Source organism: Babylonia areolata, chromosome 3 (assembly GCF_041734735.1).
Source record: "Babylonia areolata isolate BAREFJ2019XMU chromosome 3, ASM4173473v1, whole genome shotgun sequence".
In the NCBI taxonomy this organism is placed as follows: domain Eukaryota; kingdom Metazoa; phylum Mollusca; class Gastropoda; order Neogastropoda; family Buccinidae; genus Babylonia; species Babylonia areolata.
Window position 1 is genome coordinate 11201940 of NC_134878.1, and position 13700 is coordinate 11215639.

The window sequence follows — 13700 nt, forward strand, 5'->3', positions numbered from 1 at the left end:
CAGGACAAGACAATACAACACAACTCAGTTCAGTACAGCACAACACAATACAACACAACTCAGTTCGGTACAGCACAACACAACACAATACAACACAACTTATCACAATGCAGCGCAGCGCAGTAACTACGAAAATAGAAACGATGATGACAGTCCGATTTTCAACTGATGCACAATCCTCGCACAGCCAGAATGCCAATCAGTATCCTTCCGGGTTTCATATTCTCTCTCTCTCTCTCTCTCTCTCTCTGTGTGTGTGTGTGTGTGTGTCTCTGTCTTTGTGTCGGGCTGTGTCTGTCTCTCTCTCTCCCTCTCTCTCTCTGTCTGTCTGTCTCTCTCTCTTTTTCTCTGATTGTCTGTCTGTCTGACTCTCGCGCTCTCTCTCTCTCTTTTTATTTATTTGTTTTCGTGGCTTTTCAGGATGTTCTCCCTTTCCCACCCAGTGGAGAATGCCCATGTGGGACCTCTTTAATTATTAACCCTTAATTAACCAGATCCCACGATCCTGTCTCGTAACCACATTGAGGGGATTGAACCAGGGCTGGCTGTGTGTCTGTTCGGTAATTGAATGCTGTACATCAGATGTTAAAGCTCAAATCGGTAGGATACTGCGAATGAGACAGTGAAGGGACCAACTTCCCCACCCTCACCCCCACCACCCCCAATCCTTCCACCCCCACTTCTATTTGTTATGCCTTCACCTACATCCCCCTCCCTTCCCCCAATCTGCAACCCATCCATTTCCTGTTACTTGGAATTAGGCCAGTGGCCTACGGACGATTCAATAAAAGACTATCGTTCATTATGTTTTTCTGTCTGCCTCCATCTGTCTGTCTCTGTCATTCTGTCTTGTCTGTCAGTCTCTCTCTATCTCTCCCTCTCTTTTTTTTCTCTCTCTCTCTTTCCCTCCCTCTTCACTCGCCCTCGTTTCTCTCAACCACCCCTCCTCTATGCCTCACCCACTATTCATTGTCTCTTGCCATTAAATTTCAAAACTTTTGAAACTTTCTCAAGAAAAGTTTTGTTTAACTCCTTTATTGATGTTACTTCCCGGTGTTATATTTACATCTTCCTATTTTTACATCTTTGAAAAAAAAAAAGATCAGAAGAGACCATTAATCTTATTTCCTGCACTCTCTGTCTCTCTCTGTCTCTGTCTCTCTCTCTTTCTCTCTCTCTCTCTCTCTCTCACACACACACACACACACACACACACAAATATATATATATATATATATAGAGAGAGAGAGAGAGAGAGAGATATATAGAGAGATAGATAGATAGACATGGCGTTTTTATCTAAAGGGAAAGAAAGAAAGACAGACACAAGAACCTCCGCCATTATCCTGGTGAACAAGGGGAGGTTTCATTGCTTCGACATGGAACACAAAGCAGACAGAAAAGAGACTGAAATTCATCAGCAGCATGATGGCGGCACAAAAGTTTTTACTGTTCCACGTCTTTCCAGACCCGTTCGTTTCACAGCCTTTTCCAGGGAGACATGGTAATTAAACTGGCTTTTGTCGAGATACTTAGCACGGTTTTATCACTTCTGTTGGGGTCCAGAAGAGCATGAGACAGGGAAAGAGACATGCAGAGAGGAAGGAAGGTGGGGGTAGGGCAGGTCTGGTCTGGTGAAAATAAAAGTGTATTGCTTCGGAGAGAAAGAAGCATAGGAGTTGGCTGAGGGTGTCAAAACTGCTTTGTTGAAAGTTGTGAAGTTCCACTCGGAGGGTTTACTGTTGGGGTTGTCGAGAGACGAAATTAACACTTGATGGATTAAAGCTTGTTGCATCGGCTACAGATATTACTAAAGTTTTCACTCACCCACAAACCGCCTTCCCCCCTCCCACATGCACACACCCTGTTACTACTGATGTTATTATTGGATAAGAGAAAGAGACAGAAGAATGGAACAGGTTGACATTACTCTGACCAGTATGATGTTGTCATAGAAGTTTTGACTGTTCTGCGTCTTTAACCCTTTCACCGCCAAGCTCGCATTTATGCACAGGCGTGGTAGAGGACCCACGTCACTGAAAGGTGACCATTCACTGATCTGTTATCCATGAACCTACTGCTCTTAATGTTCGGTGGTAGGATAGGCCATATTTTCTATACATCGGAGGGTGAATCCTCAGCTATTCTTAGCCACTGTCTTTTCTGTCTTTATACTACACGGGATAAAGACCCGTACATTTCACTATTCTTTCTGGAGAGAGAACAAGAGAGGAGATATTTAGCACGGTTCTGTGGCCTCTGTTCGGGTCCAGAGCAACATGAAACAGGGAAAGAGACACGCAGAGAGAAAGGAAGAGAAAGGAAGATATGGTAGCCCAGGCCTGGTCTGGTGAAAATTAAAAGGAATTGCTTCGGAGAAAAAACGTAGGGGTTGGGTGAGGAGGTCAAAATTGTTTTGTTGAAAGTTGTTGCAAAGTTTCACTGTGATGGTTTACTGCTTGGATTGTCGTGAGACGAAAATAACGCATGATGGATTAAAGCTCATTTCGTTCGGCTACATATATTACTTAAGTTTTCATCCTCTCAGGCTGGAACGCGCACGTACGCGCGCACACACGCACGCGCGCGCGCGCACACACACACACACGCACGCGCGCGCGCGCACACACACACACACACACACACACACAGGGAGAGAGAGAGCGAGAGAGAGAACAGACCGACATTGTTTGAATTCATTTGCTTCGTGATCGATGGCGTCTCAAAAAGTATTTACTGTTCTGCGTCTTTCCAGACCCGTTCGTTTCACAGCCTTTTCCAGGGAGACATGGTAATTAAACTGGCTTTTGTCGAGATACTTAGCACGGTTTTATCACTTCTGTTGGGGTCCAGAACAACATGAGACAGGGAAAGAGACATGCAGAGAGGAAGGAAGGTGGGGGTGGGGCAGGTCTGGTCTGGTGAAAATAATTCGGACAGACAGACGTGTAGGGTGGTGTTGGTGTGGGAAAAGGGGGTTGGGGGGGGGAGGGTAGGGGGTTGGTGGAGTCAAATTGCTTTGTTGGAGGCTGTTTTTCTGTGAGGGTTTACTGTTTCGATCGTCGCGAGACGAACATAACTCTTGATGAATTGGAGATCGTGTATTCGGGTACAGACGTTATTAAAAAAAAAGTTTTCACACCACACACACACGCACGCACACACACACACACACACACACAATTTATATAAATGTAGTATCATATTGTGTTCTCGTCAAAAACACTGATATGAGAGATAGAAAGTGGCATGGAGATAGAGTTGTGTGTGAGGCTGGTCTGGTGAAAATTGTTTCTGAGAGAGAGAGGGGGAAAAGGGGGGGGGGAGAGAAGGGTTGAGAAGGGATGGATCGGTGGAGAAGAAACCAAAATTACTTCGCTGAAGTCACTAGTAATTTTTCTCTGTAAGGTTTTATTGCTTCAATCGTCGTGAGACTGGATTGAAAGACATATATTACTTATTAGTTCAATTTCAGCACACACACACACACACACACACACACACACACACACACACACACACACACACAGAGAGAGAGAGAGAGAGCAATATTTGCGCAGTGATTACAGTTATTTGACGGTCCGTTTGTTGTTGTCTGTTTTGACTAAACGTCTTGCACTGTGAAGTTGTTTCCCGAAAACAGTGCCACCGTCAAGTCCTTGCCTCAGTCACTGACTCACCTTCTCTCCCAATCAATCGTCATTTAGTTAATGAATTAATCGTGTCGTGTCGAAGTCTACGGTACCATCAAATCAATGAGGACGGTCACTAAGTCCATCAAATTTTGAGGAAGCTGGCAGAATGATTAAGACTAGACGTTCATTGCTGTCCGTGAGGGTCTGGGTTCGAATCCCGGTCTCACCCTTTTTCCCACGTTTGACTGAAACATCAAGTTGAGTGTCTAGTCAATCGGATGAGGCGATAAGCCGACGTCCCGTATGCAGCACGCATTGGCGCACTGCAAAAGATCCCTTGGCAATGAGTGTCATCCTCAAAATTCTGCTGACGAAATCCATTCTGACAGGTATACAAATATATATATGCATGCACTCCAGACTTGACAAGCGCGTCGGGTTATAATGTTGGTCATGCATCTGTCCAGCAGATGTGGTCTGGCATATAAAGATTTGTCCGAACGCAGCGACATCTTGAGAAACTGAAACTGAAAAGCTTAAATCAGAGGGACGTGGTAGTGGTCCCCACGCCATTGAAAGCGCCTACTGTGTCTGGTCCCAGAAGCAGGAAACTATTGTCGTCAGAGGGGATCCCAGTAGATGATGTCTTCCAAATCACAACGGACACCACTGAAAACGACTAACTGATTCAGGAGGGTCTTGTCTGGTGTGTGGCCTCACAGCGACCTGGCATCAATTGCGAGGACTCCTAACGCTGGGACTGTGACAGTCTGGATGTGAGGTGAGGACGGGGATAGGGTGGTATGAGCCGCAAAACGGTTATGTTTCTGAGACGGCACGGAGGACTTGGCAGGAAAAAAAAAGAGAAAATGTGTGTGTGAGTGGAGGGTGGTGGTGGTTCAGGGGTGGATGAGGATGGAGGATTGAACTGAAAATTAACACAATGCACCATGGACAGACACACGAACATAATGAAAACAGCAGCTGTAAATGAGACAGAGGGTGAGACAGACAGAGAGAGAGAGAGAGAGAGGGGGGGGGGGGACAATCAATCTGTCTGTGATGCCGAATTGAGTTTAGTCCATCAACGTGATACGACATTGCGAAACCAACAAGAGAGAGAGGGGGAGAGAAAGGGGAGAGAAAGGCGAGAGGGGTGGACAGGGTGTGATGAATGAGAGGAGGAATGGGGTGGGAGGAGGGTGGAGGAAGGGACGGTGGGGTGACAGCAAAATTAATAGCTGCCGTGGTACAGGATAGGGGGGTGGGAGAGAGAGGGGTGGGGGTTGGGGAGAGAGAGGGAGGGGGGGGGGGGGGGCAGCGAGGCATCAGAGTTCAGAAAAAAGGAATAGCATTACGGGAGTAGATGATGCAAGGGACAGTGGGGCAGCTAATGCCAATCTCGAAAGCTTTCCTCTCTCTTGTCTCCCGGTCTGTCCCCGTCTCTGTTTTTCTGTTTCTGTCCTCCCCCACTTTAACCCCTCGCTCCCCCCCCCCCCCCCATTCCCTTTACCCTCCTCTGCCCTCTGCCTCTTGGAGACAAAAAAAAAAAAAAAAAGAGAAGAAAAAAGAATAACGTGACGCGTGTACATGATGCAAGGGAGAAGAGAGAAAGATGATGTCAGTCACGAATGTCTTCTCATCCTCTCTCTCTCTCTCTCTCTCTCTCTCTCTCTCTCTCTCTCTCTCTCTCTCTCTCTCTCTCATTCTCTCTCTCTCTCTGTGTGTTTGTGTATGTGTGTGTGTGTTGTGTGTTAATTGTAACATCGCAGTATGTCATGAACTATTGTTTTTCGTTTCTTGTTCTGTTTTGTTGAAATCTAATTATGTTTTTTAAAAATATTTTGTAGTGGTATTTGTTCACGTACCCCTTCATTAGGGGCCAAGGCCTGAAGAATAAACCATTCGCATTTGCATTAGCACTCTCTCTCTCTCTCTCTCTCTCTCTCTCTGTCTCTGTCTCCCTCTCCCTCCTCAGACCTCTCTCTTTCTGTCTGTCCCTCTCATTCTCTCATTACTGCTTTGTGAATTTCTATCAAACACAGTTATTCATAGTACTCTGTTCTTTGATAATTTGCTTTCACCCCTTCTCCTTTCCCGACGCTCCTTCCACCCCTTCTCCCTTCCCAACGCTCCTTTCACCCCTTCTTTTCCCGACGCTCCTTTCACCCCTTCTCCTTTCCCGACGCTCCTTCCACCCCTTCTCCCTTCCCGACGCTCCTTTCACCCCTTCTTTCCCGACGCTCCTTCCACCCCTTCTCCCTTCCCGACGCTCCTTCCACCCCTTCTTTTCCCAACGCTCCTTCCACCCCTTCTCCTTTCCCGACGCTCCTTCCACCCCTTCTCCCTTCCCAACGCTCCTTCCACCCCTTCTTTACCGACGGTCCTTCCACCCCTTCTCCCTTCCCAACGCTCCTTCCACCCCTTCTTTACCGACGGTCCTTTCACCCCTTCTCCCTTCCCGACGCTCTTTCCACCCCTTCTCCTTTCCCGACGCTCCTTCCACCCCTTCTTTCCCGACGCTCCCCCTTCTACCCCTTCTTCTTTCCCGACGCTCCTTCCACCCCTTCTTTCCCGACGCTCCTTCCACCCCTTCTCCTTTCCCGACGCTCCTTCCACCCCTTTCTCCTTTCCCGACGGTCCTTCCACCCTTCTCCTTTCCCGACGGTCCTTCCACCCCTTCTTTCCCAACGCTCCTTCCACCCCTTCTCCTTTCCCGACGCTCCTTTCACCCCTTCTTTCCCGACGCTCCTTCCACCCCTTCTCGTTTCCCGACGCTCCTTCCACCCCTTCTCCTTTCCCGACGCTCCTTCCACCCCTTCTCCTTTCCCGACGCTCCTTCCACCCCTTCTTTCCCGACGCTCCTTCCACCCCTTCTCCTTTCCCGAAGGTCCTTCCACCCCTTCTCCTTTCCCGACGGTCCTTTCACCCCTTCTTTCACGACGCTTCTTCCACCCCTTCTTTCCCGACGCTCCTTCCACCCCTTCTCCTTTCCCGACGCTTCTTCCACCCCTTCTTTCCCGACGCTCCTTCCACCCCTTCTCCTTTCCCGACGGTCCTTCCACCCCTTCTCCTTTCCCGACGCTCCTTCCACCCCTTCTTTCCCGACGCTCCTTCCACCCTTTCTTTCCCGACGCTCCTTTCAACCCTTCTCCTTTCCCAACGTTCCTTCCACCCCTTCTTTCCCGACGCTCCTTCCACCCTTCTCCTTTCCCGACGCTCCTTTCACCCCTTCTTTCCCGACGCTCCTTCCACCCCTTCTCCTTTCCCGACGCTCCTTCCACCCCTTCTCCCTTCCCGACGCTCCTTCCACCCTTCTCCTTTCCCGACGCTCCTTCCACCCCTTCTGGTCCCGACGCTCCTTCCACCCCTTCTTTCCCAACACTCCTTCCACCCCTTCTCCTTTCCCGACGCACCTTTCACCCCTTCTTTCCCGACGCTTCTTCCACCCCTTCTCCTTTCCCGACGCTCCTTTCACCCCTTCTTTTCCAACGCTCCTTCCACCCCTTCTCCCTTCCCGACGCTCCTTCCACCCCTTCTTTCCCAACGCTCCTTCCACCCCTTCTCCCTTCCCGACGCTCTTCCACCCCTTCTTTACCGACGCTCCTTCCACCCCTTCTCCCTTTCCGACCGCTCCTTCACCCCTTCTCTTTCCCGACGCTCCTTCCACCCCTACTCTTCCCGACGCTCCTTTCACCCCTTCTCCTTTCCCGACGCTCTTCCACCCCTTCTCTTCCCGACGCTCCTTCCACCCTTCTCCTTCCGAGCGCACCTTTCACCCCTTCTTTCCCGACGCTCCTATCCACTCCGCTTTCTTCACCGACGCTCTCTCTCTCTCCCTCTCCTCTTCCATCTCTCCTTCCACTTCTCCTTCTCACCTCTTCACCCTTCTCTCTTTCTGTCTGTCCTTCCACTTCTCTCTTCTGCTTCCGACGCTCCTTCCACCCCTTCATTTCCCGTACGCTCCTTCCACCCTTTTTCCCGACGCTTCTTCCACCCCTTCTTTCCCGACGCTCCTTCCACCCTTCTCCTTTCCCGACGCTCCTTCCACCCCTTCTTTCCCAACGCTCCTTTCACCCCTTCTCCTTTCCGACGCTCCTTTCACCCCTTCTTTCCCGACGCTCCTTCCATCCCTTCTCCTTTCCCGACGGTCCTTCCACCCCTTCTCCTTTCCCGATGGTCCTTTCACCCCTTCTCCCTTCCAGACGCTCCTTCCACCCCTTCTCCCTTCCCGACGCTCCTTTCACCCCTTCTTTCCCGACGCTCCTTCCACCCCTTCTTTCCCGACGCTCCTTTCACCCTTCTTTCCCGACGCTCCTTTCACCCCTTCTCCTTTCCCGACGCTCCTTTCACCCCTTCTTTCCCGACGCTCCTTTCACCCCTTCTCCTTTCCCGACGCTCCTTCCACCCCTTCTTTCCCGACGCTCCTTTCACCCCTTCTTTCCCAACGCTCCTTCCACCCCTTCTCCCTTCCCGACGCTCCTTTCACCCCTTCTTTTCCAACGCTCCTTCCACCCCTTCTCCCTTCCCGACGCTCCTTCCACCTCTTCTTTCCCGACGCTCCTTCCACCCCTTCTTTCCCGACGCTCCTTCCACCCCTTCTTTCCCGACGCTCCTTCCACCCCTCCACCCCTTCTTTCCCGACGCTCCTCTGGTTCCTTCTCAACCTGCTTACTTCTTCATGCCTGCACTAATTTGTTCCCCTTGATGCTCTTAACCAATGTCGTCAATCTTGCTTTCTTCCTCACAAGCCGTCTTTTTTTGTCTTTGCTTCTTCCCTCGTTCCATTGTTTTCATACCTTTTTGTTTGTGTTTACAAATATATGAATTATTTTGTACCAGGTGACCGCGTTGCTGTTATTTTGCACCTTTTTTTAAAAATATGTTTTTTCCCGTCGGTTTTCAATTATCTTTCTGTCTTTGTTCTTAGATTGGTTGTCATCGACTCTCTGTGCCAGTCTGCTCGACAACATAATTATTATTTTCTTATATTCTGATATGTGTATTTATTTTTCTTTTTTACAATACCAGCAAGCTTATGTCTTCATCACTGAGTTTTGTGCGTTGTATACCATATTTGGGGTAAGGACTGGATGAAAAAAAAACAAACCACACCAGCGCTTAATTGTTAACCTCAAAATAAAGAATTTTGTCATTTATCGTCTCTCTGTCTGTCTCTCCCTGTCTGTCTGTCTCTCTTTCTTCTCTCTATCAGTCAGTCTCTGTCTGTCTGACTGTCTCTGTCTCTGTCTGTCTGTCTCTGTCTCTCTTCTCCTTTTCAGTTTTCGCTCCGGCGGTTGTATTCCTTCTCCTCCAAAATTTCCTCTGATTGCCTGCCAGTGAATCCTTGATAACCACCACCAGCAAGAAGCACACACAAACACGGAGGATCCTCCTGTCAGACTGCAGTGAAGGCAGGGGTCAGGGGGTACCACGGTGTTTTCCCCAGCTGGTACATCCATTACAGGCCCTTTGGGAATCTGCTAAGAATTTCCTCACACGTCATGTTCAATGCATGATTTAAACTCTGTGGTCGTTGTAGGCCTCTGTTGTTTGTTTGTTCGTATATTTGCATTTTTCGTCCGTCCCTGTGTCTTTCTGTCTGCTTTTCTCCATTTCTCTCTCTGTTTTTCCCCCTTAAACTCTTTCTCTGTTTGTCTGTCTGTCTCTCCCTCTGTCGTCCTGAAGAAGTGGATAAATCAGGGTGATGATGGAGCAGTGTGAGTCCAGTAAGGGAGTGTTGTCATGCCGTATGCACGTGTTGGTGTCTGCGCGCACGTTCATGTATGTTTATGTGTGAGAGAGAGACGAGAAGAAGAAGATTGGATCGGGAAGAAAAAGAGGCTAGAACTTTGACAGGGATAGTCTGACACGTATTAAGAAAGAGCGAGACATGTGGGTGGGGGAGGGAGAGTTGAAAAACAGGAAAACTCAAACGAGCACAGGGGGAGGAGGAAGGAAGTGAAACAGGAAGAACCAGACAGAAAAGAGACAGTGGAACAGGAAAAGGAAGCAGAGTAGAAGAGAGAGAAGAGAACATGTGTTACACGAAAAGAAGAGAAAAGAGAACAAAACTAAAAATGAAAAGGAAGAAGAGGAAGAAGAAGAACTAGAAACAAAAATTGACCTGAGCTCAACTGAAATGGGTTTCGTCCCTTCAGCATGATACGATATTGCGAAACCAACGAGGAACAGAGGGCGGGGTGGAGAGGGTGGGATGGATGAGAGGAGGAGGAGACACCAAAATTAATAGCCGCCGTGGTTCAGCAGTTTGTGGGATCGGTGACACGCAAAGTTGACGCAAGGGAGAGGAGGGAAACATGATGCCAGTCATGACGAGGGGGCCTCTCTCTCTCTTTTCTGTCATCTGTGTCTGTCTCTCCCCATCTCTCTCTCTCTCTCTCTCTCTCTCTCTCTCTCTCTCTCTCTCTCTCTCTCTGTCTCTATGTCTGTCTGTCTCTCCCCGTCGCTCTCCCACCTATCTCCATCCGTCTCTCTCTCTCTCTCTCTCTCTCTCTCTCTCTCTCTCTCTCTCTCTCTCTTTCGTCAGTCTCTGTCTCTATGTCTGTCTGTCTCTCCCCGTCCCTCTCCCACCCCCTTTCTCTCTGTCTCTGTCTGTCTCTCTCCCACCTCTCTCTCTCTCCTTCCCACCAACTCTCTCTTCTCCCTCTCTCTCACTGTCACTCTCCTCCTTCCACCCCATTTCTCTCCTCTCTCTCTGTCTCCCAACCCCTCTCTCTTCTCACCACTTTTTCAGCCAGCAGCTTTCCACCACCTCTTCTCGGATCTCCGGATTGCCTGCCAGTGAATCCTTGATAAACACCACCAGCAAGAAGCACACACAAACACGGAGGATCCTCCTGTCAGACTGCAGTGAAGGCAGGGGTCAGGGGTTACAACGGTGTTTTCCCCAGTTGATCTTTGTCTCTCTCTGGGCCCGGTTCGAAAATTAACACTGATTTTGCCAATGACGGGGTTCAAACCTGCGCCCTTCCAGTGTCCGTCCGACCACTTTGCTCTGACGGTTGGTCGTTGCTTTTTTGTTGTTGTTGTTGTTCCGCATCTTTTTATGTGCATCATTTTTGTGTGTGATACCCATGAGGATGTGCTTATTTGTGGTGGTTTTTTTTTTTCTTTTTCTTTTTTTTTGGGGGGGGGGGGGGGGTTCTTTACATTAGTCAATAACGATTTGTAATTTCTGTATGAAACAAAGTAAACTGTTTATGAAAAAAAAAGTTGAAAAAAATCCATCTTAGTTTTTTTCTGTGTTTGTGTCTCAGAGAGAGAACGTGCACATGATTAATGATGCAAGAGAGGGAGTAATTTGGTAAGCTTTCGCCATTCGCTGATGCCTCTCTCTGTCTCTCTCTGTATCTGTCCGTCTGAAATGAAATTATGGTCCTAAGAGCCTCGCCGACCACTAAGGCCATCTCAAGGCTATCGCCAGTCCGTCTGTCTGTCTCTGTATGTGTCACCCTCTGTGGGAGGGTGCTTTCCCCAACTCTGGTCACGGTCTATCATAGTACCAATCTTTAAAAAAGGGAAATAAGGATCTCCCTGAAAATTATAGGGGAGTGTTCTTGGTGAGCGTAGTCAGTAAGATTTTCATGTATATCTTGAAGAAAAGATTAACTTCACGGATAACTACAACAGAAAAAATTGTTGAAGAGCAAGCATGGTTTAGATCAGGTTACTCAGCTGTTGATCATATTTTCACTTTATTAACTATGATACAGAAGAGTCCATCACAAGGGAAAGGAAAAGTGTATGTAGCTTTTATTGATTGCAAAAATGCTTTTGATACAGTAAACAGAGATTGTCTGTGGGCGTCTCTTCAGTCAAAAGGGTTATCCGTTAAGATGCTAAGAATCATCAGAAACATGTACGAGAACGTCTTATGTTGTGTGAGACCAGGGGGCGATTTCACATACTTTTTTGAATGTCCAACAGGAGTTAAACAAGGTTGTCTGTAAGCCCCAAAATTTTTTGTCTTTTTATAAACGATAGAGCTGAAGAACTAGAAAAAGAAAGGAAACAAGGAATTGTTTTATCAAATCTTACCAAGGAAATCTTTTCCTTGCAGTTTGCAGATGACGTGGCTCTTGTGTCACACACATGTATAGGACTACAAAATCAATGCAGTTACTAGCGCTATCGTCACAGAGATTAGGACTGGTAGTGAATTTGGAAGACAACAGTCATGGTATTCAGAAAAGGGGAACATTTATCAAAATACGAAAAATGATATTTAAATGGCCAACAGCTGGAAGTCGTAAATTCATATACTTTCCTCGGGTACACTCTAACTACAAAGTTATCAGTTGAAAAGGGTCTACAACAGATTACTGTAAAAGCAAAGAAAAAAGTTATAGAGATTTCGAAACCTCTATGGAAAGTTGGCTGTACGGATATCAAGGTGTTTTTGCGCTTGTTCGACCAGCAGATTCAGCCGGCTTTATCATACAGTGCTGAGATTTGGGGAATACCGGAAGTGAAAATCATGGAACGGTATACATGTATGCATGCAAGAAAGCTCTCCATATTAGCCCTAAAAGTCCAAAATACAATGATATACGGGGAATAGGCTGTATATAAACACGACAATAAAATCAATAAAATACTGGTTGAAAATTACGGAATTGCAAGATCATTAAGACCGAACATTACCTAAAGTCTCATGTGAATCACTTTTATGACTTGATGAAAGATGAATAAAACTTGGGCAACATCAGTCAGACAGGTACTGTGTAGTTTTGGTTTTGCAGTAGTTTGGTTTTCTCAAGAGGTGGGCAGCAAAACAAGTTTCCTAAAGGAATTCAAGCAATGCCTCGTTGACTGCTATACACAACGATGGCATGACAAAATCTCTCAAAGTGAACGTTTTGAAAACTACAAATGCTTTTTACAAATGCGTTTGTGTCGATAAAGAAATACAGAGATTGTATCTTGAGATTTAGATTGGGTGTATACCATCTTCGCTGCAATAAGTTTAGATACAGCACTGATCCACAGTTAAAGATATGCACTTTGTGCAACGCAGAGGAAGAAGATAGACATTCACTTTCTGTTCCACTGCCAGAAGCTCAGCAGTATAAGGAAAATGTATATCATCCCATATATAAACGCAAGCCATCTAACGTTGGTTTTTTTTATGTCAGTAAGATTTTAAGAACAGCAAATATACAGAATTTAACAAAATTCATTATCGCAGCAGATAAAATCCGGGAAGACCCTACCGATGGAAACAATTGTTGACCACCCCTGTAACCAAATTATTCAAATCGATAAATAATCCATTGTTTTTCTTTCATTTGCAACTTGGGCAATGCCTGTGTGTGTGTGTGTGTGTGTGTGTGTGTGTGTGTGTGTGTGTTCTATTTGTTTTCTCTTCAAAATTATGATTGTATTGTCATTGAGTAATTGAACAAGTAACTCGTGTGGAAGTGTGGGCGGGGGAGGGTGTGTGTGAATGGACTACGGATTGGATTAAATTGAATGAATGTGAGGTGAGAGAATATGAATCACGAAACCGAAAATGACGTCTATGTGCATGTGCATTTAAAAAAATATTAACTCAACTCTGAGCTATGAACAGTGTCTTCAGCATTAAAACATCAAAGCGTCTATTTGTGTGGGAAAGTTAACAACAGGGTAGACGCGTGCGCGCGTGGGTGTGTTGTGTATACGTTCGCGCACGCATGGGCGTGAGTGTTTGTGTGTGTATGTGCGCGTGCGCTTTTGTGCCATTTTGTTCTGTCCACCTGTATACAAAAAGGGTGGAAACTGGAGAGGAACAAGAGAGAAGACTGAATCAGAAGAAAAAAAAAAGATGTTGTTGTGTGCCTTTGAGGAAGCCATACATTCATCGAGAAACGGACAGAGAGGATGAAGGAGGAGGGCGTACAAAGAAGTACTCTCTCTCTCTCTCTCTATGTACATATGTGTGTGAGTGTGTCTGTTCGTGCGTGTGTGTACAGAAACAGAGTGAGCATAACAAGAACACAGGGAGGGGAGGGCAAAGAACAGGAAGATCAAGAAAGCAGGGAGACAATAGGAACGTCTAGG